The 19,468-nt window shown below is 42.5% G+C and overlaps 1 protein-coding gene and 1 pseudogene across 2 annotated transcripts in view; both read left to right on the top strand.

Annotated features, from left to right (window-relative positions):
• Positions 1–6,817, top strand: part of MACROD2 (mono-ADP ribosylhydrolase 2) — a 1,360,465-nt gene extending 1,353,648 nt beyond the window's left edge. For both annotated transcript variants that reach the window (XM_030557958.1, XM_030557957.1), the window contains one exon: positions 2,911–6,817. The gene's annotated coding sequence lies outside the window, so the exon portion shown is untranslated. The remainder of the gene's footprint in view (positions 1–2,910) is intronic.
• Positions 6,818–12,935: 6,118 nt separating this feature from the next.
• On the top strand, positions 12,936–13,036 carry LOC115649543 (annotated as a pseudogene).
• The last annotated feature ends 6,432 nt before the right edge of the window (positions 13,037–19,468 follow it).

Below are 19,468 nucleotides of genomic sequence, written 5' to 3'. Positions count from 1 at the left end.
TGAAGTCAGTTGGCTTTTCATTTGGAGCTTCACTGCTTTATATACTGAATGATGGTGCCATTGCACGAGTGCACAATTGTTATTGCAGCGGAAATGGAAAAGAATAGTTATGTTCATAGACAATAAACAATCTGACTCCTCGATAAAAATGAGCAATCTGCTAGAGATAAAAAGTCCCTGGCACACCCCAAAAGAAAATGTTGATCCCTGCTGAAGATATGCAGTTTCAAAGCATTAATACACACCTCTCTTCCCTGTATATCAGATGCCAATATCATATACAGCAAGATGTGTTATTTATGCTCGTAATGGGATTTCATGTAGCTCAAGACCAAATATAGAAGGTTTACAACAGCGGCAGCTGTGTCACAGAGATTTAAAAAGCAAGGTCTTATTACTGTGTATACCCCTTTGTCCTTGTCAGTATATTGACAATATGCTGCCATGTTGCATGAGAGAGAGAAATATGGCTGATGGGATCCCCATTAAAAAGTAGTGCAGCAGAAGTAAAAAAAACACCTTAACAATCGAAGAATTACTTTTGCAGTTCTCCCTTTCTTTTCCACCCTTTTTTAGCTTCTGATTATGCATTCTGTTAACACGCTTACCGTTTTAAAATAGATTAAAGGGCTAATACCATCATTGATTTTAAAAATATGTTTATCAGCTAGAACTGCTTTTACATAAATGGAAAGAAATTTGTTTTCTCACTAAAATTAGTACATGCATATGTTTTGGGATGCGATCATTTAAACTCTGCTCTATGAAAGTGAAGCTCACATGAATAATACAGTATTTAGCATTCACGTAATTAATTTTCTCAATTCCAGTGTGAGGGGTACTGCAGTACTGCCCCCATTTTACAGAGAAGAAAACTGAGCCGGAGGGGTGAAGTGACTTGCCCAGTCTCTGTAGTATTTTAATGACAGATCCAGGATTAAAACTAAGGCATGAATTACATTCAGCTGTTTGCTCAGTCCCCCAAACCATACTGCCCCTCTACTTTAATTGCAAGCTACCAGGTCCACACAGAGAAGAACTGATCATCTTGTTAAACTTTAAAGGTTCTGAGCTCTCTAGGATCTTTAGGACCAAGCAGATCTCTTTGGGACAGTGGTTTACTGTTATTTCAAGATTGTTCTATACGCTATTCCCAAAATGCACATCAAAAATCCCTAAGAACTCTATCGTGATTATTATGCCCTTGATGTCAACAAACATAAGACACATTATTCAGCATTTTGTTTTAAAAAATGAGAACTGTGCGCTAGGAATATGGGAGATGTTCTGTGGCCTATACTACACAGGATGTCAGACTAGATGAGCACCAGCATCCCTTACAGCCTTGGAATCTGTGGAATTTTTGAATTTCTAAACACTGTTACAACACAGTAGTGCCAGCCACCAGCACCGTTAATGCATACAGGTATGCTTGGGACTACAGCCATAACATTGCCGTGGTTGGTTCCTGCCCACTCTGTTGCTACTAGTGCCAAAATCGCAGCTGCTTCATGCCTTTGTATTTTAGCTCTGTTTGAGGATTGTGTTATCAAATGCTTCCATGGCCCTGGCACGAGGAATTCATTCTGCAGTGCTTTCAATGACAGGTGGGAAATTTGTGCAGGAAAAAAAATGTCAATTTTTTGAAAGGATGTAAACCACTATATACATTTGCAGCTCTGTTGGCTATGACCTGAGGGGGAGAGTGGAATGAGGTGCTGGCTTTGTGGCTGAAAAGTATGTCTTTGTGTCATCAGTTGTAGTTCAGTGTATCACTGACAGACGCAAGATGAGAGAGTAGGAGGAAGCGTCCTTGTAGGTCCTGGGTGTTGCAGGATGGAGAAAAGAAAAGGTTCGGCTGCTCCTTACCTGTTTGCTTTCAGTGCCGTGGGAGAAACTTGCTATCTTTGACTCTGTAATGCAGTGGTTCTCAACCTGTTTGCCATTGTGGGTCATATATGCAGCCCACAATGTGTTATATGGGCCGCATCCAATCCCAGGGCAGCCCAGAGGATTCAGGGGTCCTGGGGTCTTTGGCGGTGAGGGGCCCCCGCTGCCAAATTTACACCAAAGACCCGGCGCTTCGGTGGCGGGTCCCGGGACAGAAGGACCCCCTGCTGTGGGTCTTCGGGGCACTTTAGCAGTGGGAGGTCCTTCCGCTCCGGGACCCGCTGCCGAAGATCCAGAGTGGAAGAAGCTTCGGGGGCCCGGGCCCCGCAAAAGTTTTCCGGGGCCCCCGGAGCGAGTGAAGGACCCCGCTCCAGGGACCCTGAAAAACTCTCGTGGGGGCCTCTCTTGGGGGCCCCACTTGCCCCCACCTCTGGGTGACCCTGTCCAATCCTACCTGTATGGCCCTGAGGTTGTCACATCAGCTGCTGCTGGGGGCTGACTGGGCCACAGGCAGGCCACAGGTTGAAAACCACTGCTCTAGTGCAATAAATATGGAAAGGCAGGAAGAGGCCATCAGTCCTATCCAGAGATTTGAAAGAGGTCATTGCTAAACAGGATCAGGCCAATGGTCCACCTAGTCTAATATCTTCTGAGTTAGCGTTTGTATGGAGCAGTGGGCACCAAAAGTGCTTCAGATACTAATTTCATATACAGACGATGGCCTGAAAGCGTGATTTAGTAATTAGCTCATAGAACAGTAGCAATTATTAAACTAGTCAGGTATTTCTGCATAGTGATAACACTCTGCCTGCCAATGTGTTTATAAAGCCCTGTCCACACGTATGATGCTATAGAAATAATAGTGTCTTATTTTAATGTTACAAGTTTCCAATGTTTTGCACATGTCTTTGGCAACAGAGACATTAGGAAACTGTATTAAAAAGACCCAGCTAGCCATTTGGGTCCCTGAAAACTTTTGATTTTGATTGAATGAACTATATCGTTTTTTCTCTCTCCAAGACAGAGGAAGAAGATGAGAGAAGAGAACAATGGCGTGAAACATGAACGGCAGTCATTAGCATTGTATGGCATCATTCTAACTATCGGCAGAAAGCGCATCGGAAGGTGCCCCATGGGATGGGAGGGGCAGGGAAATAAGGGAAAATGAATCTTTGTTTTAATTCCTCTTAATTCTCAATTGCATTTTGTTCTGTAAACCTGGTTTTTCTGAAAAAGCTTCCCTACTTTGGTCATGATGTCCCACTTCAAACAATCTTTTGCGTTGTCCTGGCAATTACAACAACTTCTAGGTCCTGTGTAATATTGGAGATGCTTATTTCCCCCGCTCTATCAAGAGCCTCTGAATCTCATTTCCCAATGAGGGCACATCATCCAAGCAACTGGTGGGAATGGGATTTTTTTTTTGCATTCTCTGGGATAAATTTGGGGATTTGGTTTGAGGACGTGGACTGCCACAAAGCATCATAAACCACAGAACACTGTGTATCTTAGGAATTTTAAGAACAGCTGTTCCAAACTATCACTATATTGATAGTGAAGTTGTTGCACAGTGCCCACCTCCAGCAACATCAGTTAGGCATTCCTGACTGCAAGTGCCAGTGCAAAATAGTTAGAGCTTTTAGAACAAAGACCCCTGCCACTATGGAGATAGTCAAAGAGCGAGGAGGAGTGTTTCCTAGTGCACAGTAGACTCCAACCTATGCTTCACACTATAAGCTTGGAAATCTGGATGCTTCAGGGTGTCGTATTGCTGTATTGCTCACTGGGAGAATGGAGATGTCTATTGCTCATTGCTGATCTCTTTAAATCTTGAGTATGATTAGCATACTTTGCATTGTATCTGGTCATAGCACAGTGTGTGATGCAAAGTAATGCCACGTGACCTGATGCAGTTAGTGCATCAATTCTCTTCTCTGCTAGTGAATTTGCACTTTTAAAAGTAAATAATTATTTTAAGTGGGTACTTTAAGTACCTGTGGGCAACTAATATTTTGCACAGCCTGTGAGTAATGGAGGATAACAGGCATTCTGCATCCAGCACGTCTTTAAATATAGTTTATGGCTTTTAACAAATTCACTGTACCTTGTGTCAGCCCTCATTATATTTTCTACTGCGTATGCATGATTTTTAAAAATGCAATTAACAGTTATTTGGTTAAGAATGTTTTACCATATGTCATTTGTTCTGCCAGCAAGTGCTGCATTCAGAAAAGAGGGCTATGTACATTTTTTCAACAGTACTGTAAAAGAAATTGATACACAAGACTGAAGGAACGCACAGCATGTGTCCAGGGTTTGATGTTCTGCAAAATATAACAATGTTAAAAACAATTAGAACTTTTTTCTTTTCTTTCTTCCCAAGATTCTGGTTTTGCTTGAATGTATACACTCTGTTCCCCAGTCCTGAAAGGATTACTGATTGGCTTGCAAAAAAATAAAATAAAGTGAAAGGAGACTGAAATGTATTGGCCCTATTCTGATCAATGCATTTGTGCCAAATTCACACTGATATAACTGTGAGACCTATATGTATATAAAGTTTGACAGCTGCTGGCATTTGCAGGTTGATTAGAAATAATGATGAGACAAACCAGGATTTAAAACAAGACCCCCCAGACTTGTCTGTGGGAGTGTGGCCACTAGCAGTGCCTGACGTCTTCCAATAAGCTGCTTTTATGTACCTCTATCATTGGAGCCGCTTGATGAGCCCGGGGGGGAGGAGGGCATTGTGTGCAGTCACTTCTTGTGGCATTGTTAGGGAACACGAGGCGGGGGCTTCCAAGGCTTTTGGATTTCTGTTTGGAAGCTAGTAGATATTTCACTTTGAGCATGATCAGTTTTTAAAGAAACTAGGTTTCAGATGTAATTAATCCTGTTAGTTCCTGTTAAAACAGTGCCAGGATTGTACTATACTTGCTATGTTGGGTCAGAATGCATTTTGGACATCTCTTCCTCTACCCTTAGACGCTTCTATGCCTCTTCCTTTTCCGTTCCTGTTAGCTTGACCAAAGGTATCTTCGGGGCCCCACATGGACCCCAGCCCTAATTATTTTCCTTCTGTCCCTGCATTTGTGTTTGGCTGATTCCAATTGCAGCAGTCAAAGGACCGGCAGATTGTGTATGATGCACGTACACTGTTTTTCATTATCAAATGATTTCTCTTTAAATTGCCTGTCATAATAGAACTGATAGATAATGTTAATCCTCCATTTGTGTGTTCTCTTTAAAAAGGCAAAGATTGAAGGGCTCTCGTTGTTTGTCGAGCTAGGGAAACTCCTCCATATAGCATTTGGAAAGTCAACTGGTGTGAGCTTTTTAAAGCCTGGTGGGAAACTGTCTGGGCCAAATCTTCAGCTAATTTAAATGGTCACAGCTCCATTGAGTGTGGCTGAGGTAGGACAATATCCACAAGTCATGGATCTGGTCCTAAGTATTTAATTCTGAAGCTGTACGTGTCTGACTGTCACAGTCTTCCATGTACAACACTAGAGAACGGCAGGCTGCTGCTAGCTAGTATCCTGTGCCCCTCAAACATTAGTGAGACTCAGGCTTAGCAAGGAGCAGAGAAGGAAGATCAATGCGAGAGACTGATTAAAGAGGTGTGTTCAAAAATATACAGAGAGACAAGCCAGTCCTTAAACTCCTTGGCAATACTGACTGATATTACAAATAATTAACTCCAAACAGATTTCAGGTTAGAGGCTCTCCTTATAACCCGTGACGGTAATTTCATTGCTACCGTCGTTTAACCTTGGTTCTCTTTAACAGCAGTGATTCTTTGAAGCTGTGGAACTTTTGCCTGAGGACTCTGCAGCAAGTGTGACGCACAGGCAGGAAGTGTAGAGTAAGGAAATGTACGAGTTGGTTAAATCTTAGCAGTCCCATTTTCAGTCATGAGTGTGTAGCTTGGTTTCCTTGCTTTTTTTGTTCATGTGGCTTTGGGGTTACATTTGTTTAGGATTTTTTAATAAAAAAAATTAATAAAATGATGTGTTAGGCAATTTGATTCTGAGCTCTTTGGTTATTGCTGGACTGGTGCACCCTGAATGCAGCCACTACTGATTTTGCTGGAGCTACAGAAGTAGAGAGTAGGATCTGTAGAATAAATATCAGAAATGAATTAATGCCACTATAACAGGGGTTTTGGTTAACAACTAAAATTTTCACAGTATGTTCTGCGTAGAAAATAGAACCCCTAAATAAGTGAGTTTTGCATCCAAATATTAGCATATGCTTTCAATGTTCCAGTTGAAAAAAGTGCTTGTTCTACAATTAGGAGCAGCAATCTGTTTTTCCTCCAGCTAGTGATTGCTCTGATGGTGGACACGTTTCCTTTCATACAGGCTTACAAAGGAGATGTCTGAGACACTATCTTAATATTGGGTCACATATTACTCACTACAGCTAACTGTAAATCTTTCTATGACACACTGAAAAGCCTCTTTGTGAATTAACACTGTTCTGCTTTATGCATTTGATTAAAAAAGATATTTCTCTATATGCCGTGCATGTCTGCTTTGCTTTTAAAATTACAAAGTCAGCAGAATATGTTGGATATATTTTCTTGGGGAATAGGGGTTTTTATCATATGATTCATCAAGGATTTGCCTTACCCTGACATTTGTGATATAAAGGAAAGTCAGAAAAATGTAATTTTCTTGATCAAAAATATGTTTTTACTTAAATGCAAATAAATGTAGTCTGTTGCTTGCAAAATATATGGTATAGTGGCTAAATAGGTTAACACGTCTCTTTTGTTAATCTGAGATTTACATGCTGAATTTGCTTATGAATCTGTTATTTTTTCTTTTGTCTGTGCCATACATTTGAAAACTTAAACTAATGATGCCTTCATACTACAATGTTTGTTAAAGCAAAATGTTAATAAAACTTGTTCTGAGGACAAGACTGCATTGCTTGTGTTTTTCTAACTTTGCTGATTATGCAACAGTCAATTTTGTGATTAATACTGTTCAGTTCAGATTTTGAATCTGGTTGTAAGTATGCACTTCAGATTCCTCATTTAAATATATCTGTCATCTGCTAGCTCTTTCTTGTAAGAAAACGATAAAGCTGAAGGATTTTATTTTTGGAAGACAATAATTGGCAGTGATTTAAAAGCTTTTCAGCTTAAAGGGGGAAAGGTTGATCAGTATAATCATATTACTAAACTAGAGACTTTATAAAAATCCTGGCTGATTTACTGATCCTGATTCTCTGTCACTCTGCACCTTATGTAGTTGTTTACATCAAATCAAAGTGAAAAAGTGCTGCAAAATCATAATGGTAACATTTCACACTCATTTTGCACTAGTGTAAATGTCAACACAAAATACAGAGTAATGGAGAATCAGGCCTATTGTGTGGTGTGGGGAGGCAAGATTTTAATTATTGACTAGTGATTTTATAAGAGCACTAGTGTTCAACATTTTCTTAAAATCAGGCCATTTTAAGGTGTCTGAAGTTGGGCACCAAAATCAATGGTCAAGTGTAGAGAAGAGAATGGAAAACAAAAGAATACTTGATAGTGTGATATAAATCTTTTATTGGCCTGATTGGCACCTTCATGTATTCTATATGCCACATATTTTACAGAAAAGAACTACTATAGAAATGTTTTAGAGAGGGAATGTTTATTGTTGTTGGAATTTTTTCTACCCCTCCACCCATAAGCATTGGCTGAGTAACAAGGAGTCAAACTATATATGGTAGTTTGCTGAGATATAGTTTTCAATGCATAAATGTCATTGTTTCTGTCATAAACGGATAGTTAAGAGTTAATAGAACAGAAGTACTTCATGTCTCTTTTGACTGTAAAGGGTTAACAAGTTCAGTGAGCCTGGCTGTCACCTGACCAGAGAACCAATCAAGGGATAGGATACTTTCAAATCTTGAGGGAGGGAAGTTTTTGTGTGTGCTGTTAGTTTTTGGTTGTTGTTCTCTCTGGATTCTGAGAGTGACCAGACGTGCAACCAGGTTTCTCTCCAATCTCCCTGATACAGGTCCTTATAGATTCAAAATAGTAAGTATTAGGTGATAAGGCGAGTTAGGTTTATGTTTGTTTTCTTTATTTGCAAATGTGTATTTGGCTGGGAGGAGTTCAAATATATATTTGGCTGGAAGGAGTTCAAATTTGTATTTTGCTGAAAGGATTTTAATTTGTACTTGTATACTTAGGCTGGGAGGGTATTCCCAGTGTCTATAGCTGAAAGACCCTGTAACATATTCCATCTTAAATTTACAAAGATAATTTTTACTGTTTTTTCTTTCTTTAATTAAAAGCTTTTCTTGTTTAAGAACAAGATTGTTTTTTTTATTCTGGTGAGACCCCAGGGGACTGGGTCTGGATCCACCAGGGAATTGGTGGGGAGAAAGGAGGGAAGGGGGAGAGAAAGGTTATTTTCTCTCTGTGTTAGGATAACTTTCTCTCTCAGGGAGAGTCTGGGAGGGGGAGAGAGAAGGAGGGGGGAAGGTGAATTTTCCTCTCTGTTTTAAGATTCAAGGAGTTTGAATCACAGTGATCTTCCAGGGTAACCCAGGGAGGGGAAGTCTGGGAGAGGCAACGGTGAGGGAAAGGGTTTACTTTCCTTGTGTTAGGATCCAGAGGGACTGGGTCTTGGGGGTCCCCGGGCAAGGTTTTGCGGGGGACCGGAGTGTACCAGGCACTGGAATTCCTGGTTGGTGGCAGCGCTACAGGTACTAAGCTGGTAATTGAGCTTAGAGGAGTTCATGCTGGTACCCCATCTTATGGACGCTAAGGTTCAGAGTGGGGAATTATACCATGACAGTTTCAATGGCCAGAAACTTCCAAATTTAGAAGGACACAGCATCATTATGAAGTTTGAAAGCCTGTCTTTCCAGTGAACCAAATGAAATGTTATGAAGTCATATTTTTGAAGAAAGAAAAAAGACATTAAATCTGTTATTCATGAAGGACCAAAAATCATTCATCCCATATCTTTGGCAGGTTGGGAGAGAAGCTCCACTTTTGGAAAAGTAAGAAGGAAACATTCCTCTAGCAAGGTAATGAAAAAAAAATGGCAGATATTTAAAGCTGCTTAAAGGTTTGGAATGTTACAAGGTCTTCCAGTGGAGAAGGATTGCTGGGCAGAGCCAGATGAGACAGGGAGACACGTATGGTAAATGCACTTTACCACATATCTGCAGTTTATTATGCGAGTCTGCAATTTGTGTCAAGCTACCACCTCCGCACAAATTATGTTGACATAGGGAGATGGCAGAATAAATGTGGCTGGGCTAGTACGTTTCCATGGCAGTTTTGTAAGACTGATATTCAAAATGTTGACAATGGAGTTCTCTAAGGGAATGTCTATAGTTTCCAGGGATCGATGCTGCAGCAATCAGTGTACTGGGTGTCGATTTAGCGGGTCTAGTGATACCCACTAAATTGACTGCTGATTACTTTCCCATTGACTCCGGTAGTCCACCGGAATGAGAAGAGTAAAGGAAGTCGACGGCAGAGTGCAGTACATTGACCTCAACTACGTTGAATCCAGCTACATTATTCTCGTAGCTGGAGTTATGTAACTTACATTGACTTACCCCTGTAGTGTAGACAAGGCCTAAGTGTCTGCAGACTACTGAATGTCAAAGGTGAGGTGCTAAGGCCCAGACCCTCAAAGGTATTGGCACCTAACTTCAGAGCCATCCCTTGGGTATGGTGAATCAGGGTGACCTTTCTGGACTCCCCGCTTTGGGGGGCCGCATGGGTGGGGAGGTGAGGTGAGCGAGCGAGGTGAGGAGGCAAACGGGGGAGACGAGTGGCAGGCAGGCAGGGGGGCGAGGAGGAACCTCCCTACCAGAACCTCCCCCAGCCCACCAGTGCCTCCTGCCCACCAGCAGGCCCCGCTGTTCAGCGCCTCTGCCTCCCTCGCTACACCTACCACCTGCCATGGATCAGCTGTTTCATGGCATCAGGAGGCACTGGAGGGAGGAGCGAGGGCGCAGCACACTCAGGGGAGGGGGTGGAACTGGGCGGGGCAGGGGCAGGGCGGGAAGGGGTGGGAAGGGATGGGGCGAGGCAAGGTGGGGGCAGGAAGAGGTGGAGCGGAGTGGGGATGAGAAGAAGCAGGGTAAAAGTGGGGCCTTGTGGAGAGGGGTGGAGTTGGGGGCGGGGCCTGGGCAGATTCAAAACTCGTTGTCTATAGCCCAGGCCCCACACCCCCGTAAGGATGACCCTGCCTAACTCTAACTCATTTCAATAGGAGTTAGGCACCTAAATTCCTTTGAGGTACTTTGGGCCTAAATCCCTCCTGTGATATTCAGACACCCTTGTCTCCCATATAAGTTAAGGATGCTTAGCAGAAGACTCTGGCTACCATGGAGGAGCTGATGTTACATGTGTAGGTATATATACATGTCTGTTCAAAAACTACTGCTCCTAAATGAGCTGAGAGCACTTTTAAACTTGGTGTTGATTTTTTTCCCATGTAGTAGAAAACTCTGCACACAAATGCATGTTTGTAAAGATGCTTTTTTAACCTTTATCCATTCCTAGAGGTGAAAGCTGTACTGTCGGATTTTAATGAGTCTTGTATCTCCTTATTTCTTAAATAAAAATATCAGGAGATGTTTAAATACCCAGATAGCGTGTTCCACTAGAATGATCAGCAACACTTTGCAGTAAGTGGCAAATCATTGTTAATTTCTTTGGAATTCACTGATAAAATATTAATCATAATGAACTCCCCTGGGGAAAAAAAAGTCCCTATTAAAATGCAGCCAGTTGAGGAGGTACAAAGCCTACCGTAAAACAGAAGTTATGCTTAATGAGTGTACTCCAAATCGGTGTAGACCTGTGATTACCATAAGCGATCACCGTTGACTTCCTTGGAAATTGTGCACACCTGAAAAATCAGTCTTTAGATGTCTCTGCATTTCTGAGGTGGGCAGCTGTAGCCACATGTACCTGAGTGAAGATGATGACTTTAGGGAATAATATTTAATTAATACAGAGTGGAACGACTTCAAAAAGCAAGACTGAGACAGAGTCACATCAGAATATCCCATCCTCCAGTGATTAGGACACTCTGAGAGATGAGAGACCCAGTTCAAATTCCATCCTGTCATCAGGTAGAGGGAATTGAAGTGGCATCGCCCACGTCCTGGTTGAGAATGCTACCTACTTGGGGGAGTTAACTGTGCTCAAAGCACACCTAGCAGATGGAGGCGAGTTAGCGGGGACAACCTGTATCTTCACATGTGGTTTTAGGATCACAGTGGGGCTTAGTTAGGAGATATGCATGCAGATGCATCTATACAGCAATAGTGCACATGCATTCAGGCAGAAACTTAGACAACTAGGGAACTTCTATATTGAAAATTCCGGCACTGCATAAGTTTAGGTGCCTATGGGTGTTTTGTGGATTGCAGAAACTCTAAATCTGGGATTTAGATGATTAAATCCCATTCTGGAGCTAGACCTTATTGCCTACAGTGAGCTCTGGATCAGACCTTCTACGCTGTTTGCCTTACCTCTATAATTGCATTCATCCACAGACCTGGATACACAAGTTATATTTTTGAAGTATTTTTTTTTAACTGCGCTAGTTTACACAACGGTAAGTACAGCAATGGCCATCAGTGAAGAAGAAGGTGGGAGAGATGACGGGACTGAAGGAGTTTTTCAGAATCCTTATGGTGCTTTTTGATTCAGGATAAGGATGCCTCACAATATATATATCATGACATCTTTGTCACATAGCAGATGTAATGGGACATGAGTTGCTGATCAGTGTAGTTGTCATGTTCTTGCACAATCTGGTTGTGTCGGCCCGTTTCATCTGGAAGTGATGTCACAGAGAGCATGGGATTACTGCTGGATGATAATTATGTTTTATTTTAGTGATTAGATCATTAATCTTTATTTAGTGGATGAGACGTCTGAAGTGTTCCCATCACTAATTTCTCTCCTACCTGGAAATGGTTACATTTTCATGTTAATGTGATGCTTGGGAAAAGCCCTGAATTTTGGGCTGACTTCAGTGAGAGCTGAGGGCACTCAACTCCTCACCAAATCAGGTTCTTGTAGCACAGATATTAACATCTCCTACTGAACCACAGTAGAGTGCAAGCTTATTAATTCTTTGAAATGCCTCCTCTAAGCTGTGCTCTCTCCGTGTTTATCAAGTCCTTGCCCTCTCCACTGAGCAAAGTGGTGAGTTATTATGGTGGTTTTGTGAGATGGAACTGAAATCAGACTGCAAACACCAACTCATTTCACATAGGCCTGCAAGGAGAGACGTTGGATGGGAATGTCTTTCGATCACTGCCCTTTGAGGATGGATTTGAAATGGTAACCTACAGGTAAAACCTCTTTATCCCCTTTCCCCAGGATTCCCCAGGAATTATCTTTTTGAAGTAGGATGAAAGTAATTTTCATGTGTCTGAGACAGAGAATGTGATCCAAGAGTTAATCCAATTATCAGTCAGTAAGAAATACCAGAAAAGATCCAGGAGCCAGCTGGCCAATCAGAGGGGTGTTGTGAAATTAAATGCCCTCCGCTAGCCTTCCAGTGATGTCACCCCATCTCAGCGCCAGAACGGGATTTATTTTTATTTTTGCAGAGGAAAAAGAAATCAGAGATCAACTGCTGAAATGAAGTAGATTACTGATTCCCCAAATGCCACTGCCCCCCAACATATTGTGATGGTGAATGTTTCCATTTTAACTAGTGAATGCTCCAACAGCACTTCTCCTCGTACAGGGGCTGTGACTGACTAACACTCATTGAAGGTGAATGGTGACACATCCCCTCAGCGCTCAGAAGCCACCAACATCAGTGCCTTCAGCGAGTGTTTCTGTATGGTTATTTCAAGAGCAGCTGCAGGTGCATTACTAGAGTGAAAATCCCTTTGTTCAAGAGACAAGAGGATTATTTGATGCCCCTAGTTAGAGAGAGAGAGAAAAAACCCAGGCAGCATCTTTTACTGATACTGTTTACTCTGGCCATGAATGCAGTCGCTACCCCAGGCACTTTACTGTGATTACAGCATCTGCCTCTGCATGGGCAACACATATACTAAAATCGGAGCGATACAGAGATGATGAGCATGGCCTCTGTGCAAGGATGGCATGCAGATTCATGAAGCATTCCATATTTTGTATTGCTTCTGCCCCCGTGCTACCTTTGCCTCTTTTTAAATTGAAGTAAATATAGGAGCTTTGGTGGCAGAGGTTCTCATTGGAACCTACTGTGGGGCCTCAGTCTTGGCTATTCCTGTCTAGTCCATGCTCTATACCATCAGCTCTCACCCTATTTACCACTGTGGGCCACATACGCAGCTCTCTATGTGTTATGTGAGCTGCAGCCACACAATATATATACTAGCTGTATAGGCCTGAGTATGTCACATGGGCCGCAGCTGTGTGCTGATTGGGCCATAGATTGAGAACCGCCGCTCTACACTCTTTATCATAGTCAGAGGAAATGAACATGTATGGTAAGATTTTATGAAGCGGCCATGTGTCAGGGCACTACTCAGTCCCCAGTGAGTTTCCCTTTCCTACGGTGTGCGAGTGCTCAGAGGACGGCCTCTAAATTGATTGCTTGCAGAGGAGGGAGAAAAAGCTTTTGGGAAGACAGGGCTCCATAGCCTGGCTAATAGTACTTTGCTGACCCCCCAAGCTAGGGAATTTTCTCAAAGGGCAGTGATCGAAAGACATTTATCTTGTTTTCTAGTTGTAATCATTTTCCCTTGAAGAAAAGCCCTTGTTCCTGTGTAGTTACTGTTTTCTGATGAGTCATTCCATCAGAGTTCACCAAACTCATTTTCACTTGTGACCCAACCCGGATTTGTACCAAGGTCTTCAGGCAAGAAACACTAGGGCATTACTTGCCTATACGTTCTGGCTCCCTCATGTTGCTTTACTTTGAAATTCTGCCCATCTTGCAAGCATTGGGACCAGGACCGGTGCTAGTGTTTCTAGCGCCCTAGGTGCACAGGCATTCGCCACCCCTCGAGCTGGTCCCGGCTCTGGTGGACCTGCCGCATTCGTGCCTGTGGGAGGTCCACCGGAGCCGCGGGAGCATCGGACCGTCAGCAGGAATGCCTGCGGCAGCTCCACTGGATCCACGGGACGAGAGGACCCTCCGCAGGCACGACTGCAGCAAGTCCACCGGAGACACCTGCCACCCCCCCCCCCAGCAAAATGCCATCCCCCAATGATCCTGGCACCCTAGGCGATTGCCTAGGCCACCTAAATGGAAGCGCCAGCCCTGATTGGGACTGTAGAAGACAAGGCCACATGGCATGTCAACTGCTAAGGGCCGAGGAACTGCCATTTCAATGAAGCAAAATGTATTATGAATGCCCCTAAAACCAACAAGTGGATAACTTCAGAAGTTAAAAGAAAAACGCTATCAATGCTGCTTCTCTAGCGACACAAAAGCATTATGGTATCTCCCATATCAATTATTTTTGTATTGCTTTGTAATGTATTGCCCTCCATACTGGCAGCCAACCTACATGATCTATATGCGCTTTCCCATTTTTCTATGCTTTTGAACATTGAAGGCTTTTGAGCTCTGCCTTTATTTTGAGGGTTTTTTAAAAAAAAAATTGTCCTGTTAAAAATGATGTGAGGGATAAAACTGCCAAGAAATTCAGTCCATAGCATTTAGCACCAGCTCCTTTTTTAAATACAGCAACAAGGTTTCTTAGCTGTTTGAAAAAGACTCTATTCCTAGAGAGAGAAATTAATCTTCTATGAATAACTGCCATTTAAATTAAAAGACTACAACAAAATAAGACACAGAAGTTGGATTTGCCTGCACACTAATCAGCATTTTCAATCATGCACAAAAATGCTTTGTTTCGTAATAAAATAGTTACGATGAAGTGGTGGAGATGAGGGGGGCAGAGATGCAAAGGTTGGGTTGATACATTTAGCACTGTGAAGCGGTCTGGCTATAAATGATATTCCATGACATTGCCAAGCTTGCAGCACAGCCAAGGCTGTGGAAAGATACAAGAACCATGATTGGTTTAATTTGTAAGGTAGCTCCAGCTTATTACATTCCTAAAGCTTTTCTCTTCGGGTTTTTGTTTGTTTGTTTGTTTTAATTAAAAATTAGGGTTTCATTTTTCCTCTTATTTCCTGTGTTTAGAGAAACTCAGGATCCTATTTCTAGGCAGATATCACAATATCCCGAACGAACACCCTCTCAATTAGCAAGCCAGGTATAGTCATTTTCAACACAGCTCATTCATAGACTTTAAGGTCAGAAGGGACCATTATGATCATCTAGTCTGACCTCCTGCACAATGCAGGCCACAGAATCTCACCCATCCACTTCAATAACAACCCCCTAACCTATGCCTGAGTGATTGAAATCCTCAAATTGTGGTTTGAAGTCCTCAAGCTGCAGAGAATCCTCCAGCAAGTGACCCGTGCCCTACGCTGCAGAGGAATGCGAAAAACCTCCAGGGCCTCTGCCAGTCTGCCCTGAGGAAAATTCCCTCCCGACCCCAAACATGGCGATCAGTTAAACCCTGAGCATGTGGGCAAGACTCACCAGCCAGCACCCATTCATAATCTGGCATTAGCTAGTTCAGCCTCCCTGATCCCAATACTAAAAGAATTCACCATCTAGTTACAGTTTGTGGAAACGTTATATTTTATGGTACCTCGTATGTAGCTAGTGCTTGTATTACTTTGTAATCGCATGTGACCTGCCAGGTCCTTATGTACTGAAACCCCTCAATTGTGAGACCACCTAGCAGTTACTATTTAATGTTTTTATAGCTTGCAATTATTATTTATTACCATAGCACATCTGAGTCCTAGTCATGGGCCAGGACCCTGTTGTGCTATGCATTGTACAAACAGAAAACAAAAAGACAGCCCCTACCTTACAATTAGAACTGGCTGGAAATTTTTTAACTTTGCTCAGAAAATGATTCATCCAAACAAACGTTTTTTGTGAAGTAATACTGTTTTGACAAAATGTTCCTCGGGAAGTTTTCTCAGCTCCAGGATGGACTTTCTGGTCAAAACCAGCAAGAAGGACTGTAGACCCGGAGTTAGAGCAGAGCAGGGATTTGAGCCTGGATTTCCCCCATGAGTGGCCTAATCACCAGGCCAAACAGTCACTGTTTCTTTTCTGGCCCAATAAATATTTAGTTATTTATACAAAGTGGAACAGTTTGAAACAAGAGAGATTGACTCTATAGCCCGGAAGGAAGGGCACTCGTCTGAATCAGGCCATTCAGGGGCATGAACCTGGGTCCACCAGCGCTAACCGTTGGCAATAGCCACAATAGAGTCTTGCTTTTCACGAAAGCTCTACTTTTTGTTCCAATATGGAGTGAAAACAAACATTGCAACATTGACATTTGTCTTGGGACAGAGTTCTTGCTTTCCAGCCAGCCCTACATGCAATCTCTTGGCTCCAATTTCACATACTGGATATGTTGCAAAATTGATATTTATTAACAGCATGCCTGGCAATATTCTAACCGGTAAGGGTGAGGTTGGAGCTTTAGGCACAGCCCTGAAAGACAGGCAGTGTGTAAGCTGTACCAATGGAGGAGCAGGCCTGGGAGACCTTGTTCCTCAGAGACAATCATGTCAAAATGTGCCCTTTTTGCTGCTGAGTATGTGCACACTTCTCTGAGCAAGACGAGCAAGCACATGCAGGGTGTGCAACTATGTGTATCAGGGAGCAAAATCCATGCCCTTTCCCTGTCCTTTGCCCTCAGTTTCTGTGAGTGTTTCACTTTCTCAAGAATCAGGCCCTGAGGAGGACACATTCCAGGGAGTCGTGGGAGCCCGTCTAAATGTGTTTGTCCATATCCACACACCTCTTCCCCCAACTCCCAAGCCCAAGGAGAGCCCATTTTGAAAGCCATACTTGTCAAAATGTGCTTTCTTTGGACAAGAACATAAACTGAAGGCTGAGCTCATTTTGATGGACTCCTGTACATATCAAACCATGGAACAATGCATTACATCGCTAGAGGTTAATATGGTGGACAAGCACATTTTGACATGACTGCAACCCTCAGAGAGGCAGTGCTCTCCCTTGGCCCTGCAAGATAGTAGTTAACTGCTGGGTTATGTGATGTGAAGGTGTTATTGGCGTAGATCTGGAATGGGCAGATTACTTATGGTTGTTAAAGTCAAGAGTGTGCGTGCCCCCTTCTGTCTGGAATCAGAAATGCTCTTCTGCATGTCACAGATAAGGGTCCACTTAAGTTGTAGAGAAATCACACGTTTTTCGTGGGTTGGTCACAGCATAAACAGCAAATTTCACGGATCTGTACATACAGTATATATACAGCAATTATTGGACTGTACTACTGTTATGTCTGTAAGTCGCTTTGGATAAGGGATACTTTTGTATACTTTTACCCTAGTATAAAAGTACTCAAAAGACCAGATTTCATGGGGGAGACCAGATTTCATGGTCCGTGATACATTTTTCATGGCCACGAATTTGTTAGGGTCCTAGTCATAGGTCATTTAGGGTATGTCTGTGCAACAGTTAGACACCCGTGGCTGGCCCATGCTAGCTGACTCAGGCTCATAGGGCTTGGTATGTGGGGGCTGTTTCCTCACAGTATAGACTTCTGGTCTGGTGCTTGGAGCTGGGCTCCAGGACCCTGCAAGCCTGAATCAGCTGACATGGGCCAGTTTTTAATTGCAATATAGCCATACCCATACTGTTCCTGGGGCCTGTGGTGTTTTGGGATGAGAGGGTTTGCGTTCTGTTTTCACTGCTGCTGTGAAGTTTGACGTGGTCATCGTGTACAGCATAGCTACAACTCTGAACTCCAGTGTGGATTGGGATCTGTTATAATAGCTAAGTAAGGCTAACCCAGGAGAGTTTATTTAGAAATCCCTGTCATTTTCTTGCAGTGGTTTCACTGCAGCAGAGGGGTAATTCTCTTGAATACGGTAAAAACATTTTAGAATTTAAGGCTTTTATAAATATTAACTCTATTTTAGGATGATTTCATAAGGAACACTTGCGAATCGGGTGTGTATATTTCCCATATTCTTAAAAAAACACATTACTGTGACTTTTCTGAACCCTGGGAAGTTAATTATATTATACACTAATTGTGTCAGCTGTAAAGCTAACTCTTTATTTTCTTGTACCAAAAGCAACCTCATGCTCCTCCATTCTTCAGAATCTCTCTGAATTGTATTATAGAACATACTCCAATAGCCATCCCTTCTATTAGGGGCTGTCTCACCTCACCACTTCTTACAAGATTATCTACATGAGTGACGTCTGAAGATTTCAGATTCCTTCTCACACTATTGTACAGCATGCTGAGTTGTAGAAGGTAAAGCTAGTAAGCAAATTATTTTTTTCCTGCAAAAGAATTTTAACAAAAACATACATTTTCCTTTTTTCGCCTAACTTTTGGAGGCATTTGACTAAAACCCCAAAACAAAACAAAAAATCCATTTTCAGCTGTTGAAAAAGAAAGATTTCTATTGGAAATGCTGGCAGGGGGACTAGCTGCCAGAAATGGCTAACTTTTGAGGATTGGCCTTTCAGTTTAGATACAAAAACCTGAATGTTTTTGATGAAAATGGAAGGGTTTTTTTTGGTGAAAGTGGCCATTTAGGGGAAGAAGGCAGTTTCCATCAATAAAAAGCTTTACCGAAAATTATTCACTGCCTCTGCCCCAGAGGTGGTTGTATTTCACTGATGCTTTCTGTACCGTATACGGTCTTGCTCCTGCAAGGTTTCCATGACCCGTTCTAGGACTGCAGAAGTTTTGGAATCCTTCGCAATGAAAGGAGCTATGTACATTTAATGCAATGTTATTTTTATCGAGCTACAAACAGGATACAATGAAAACCAAGACAGAACTGGGTAGATTAGTTAGCAGACAGTAACTGATAGGGGGAAAGAATCCTATAAATATTCCATCTATAGTATAACATAGATGGCTGGATGCACATAAAAGGGCTCTGGATTATTTTGCTGCTTCCATGGCTATAGAAACAGGACACATGGTTCTTTACATATAAATGTGTACAAAGAATACTGAGTGGCTGTGCTGAGCTTCCTCCTCAAAATCTGTTCTCAAAGCATTTGCACAAATCAACAGCAAAAGCTAAATCTAAAAATGAGACTTGTCACATGGCCCAGCTGGAAGTGGGATAGAGAACAGTCAAAATAACGGAGAGCAGCTACTCTTCATTCAGTGGCGAAGTCTGGCCCAGAGGACCTACTGCACAGAACTAATACATTGTGCAGTGGCAAGCACTTAACCAACAGGAAATCCTGACTCACTGTGCCAAGTTAGAAGGCATCCTAGTCCCAGCCCCTCCAGTGTACAATTACACATGGAGCTAATACGTTCAAAAAGGCTCACTGAGAACACTAACCTGCCATTCAGCTGGGAGTGGAAATGCTTAGGCTCAGGAGGGAGGGTCACCAAAATGGCTCATTCAAAGTGCTCTCTGTGGTCAAAGAGTGGGATTTAAAAGATGCCAAACCACATCATAAGTTCTTATACCCACCTCGTAGCTTTTCAGGGGAACACGTGCTTCGAGATAATACTGTGGACT

The sequence above is a fragment of the Gopherus evgoodei genome, chromosome 3 (genome assembly GCF_007399415.2).
Source record: "Gopherus evgoodei ecotype Sinaloan lineage chromosome 3, rGopEvg1_v1.p, whole genome shotgun sequence".
Taxonomy (NCBI): Eukaryota; Metazoa; Chordata; order Testudines; family Testudinidae; genus Gopherus; species Gopherus evgoodei.
The sequence above is the reverse complement of the archived record's forward strand: the minus strand, read 5'-3'. Positions and strand labels throughout refer to the sequence as shown.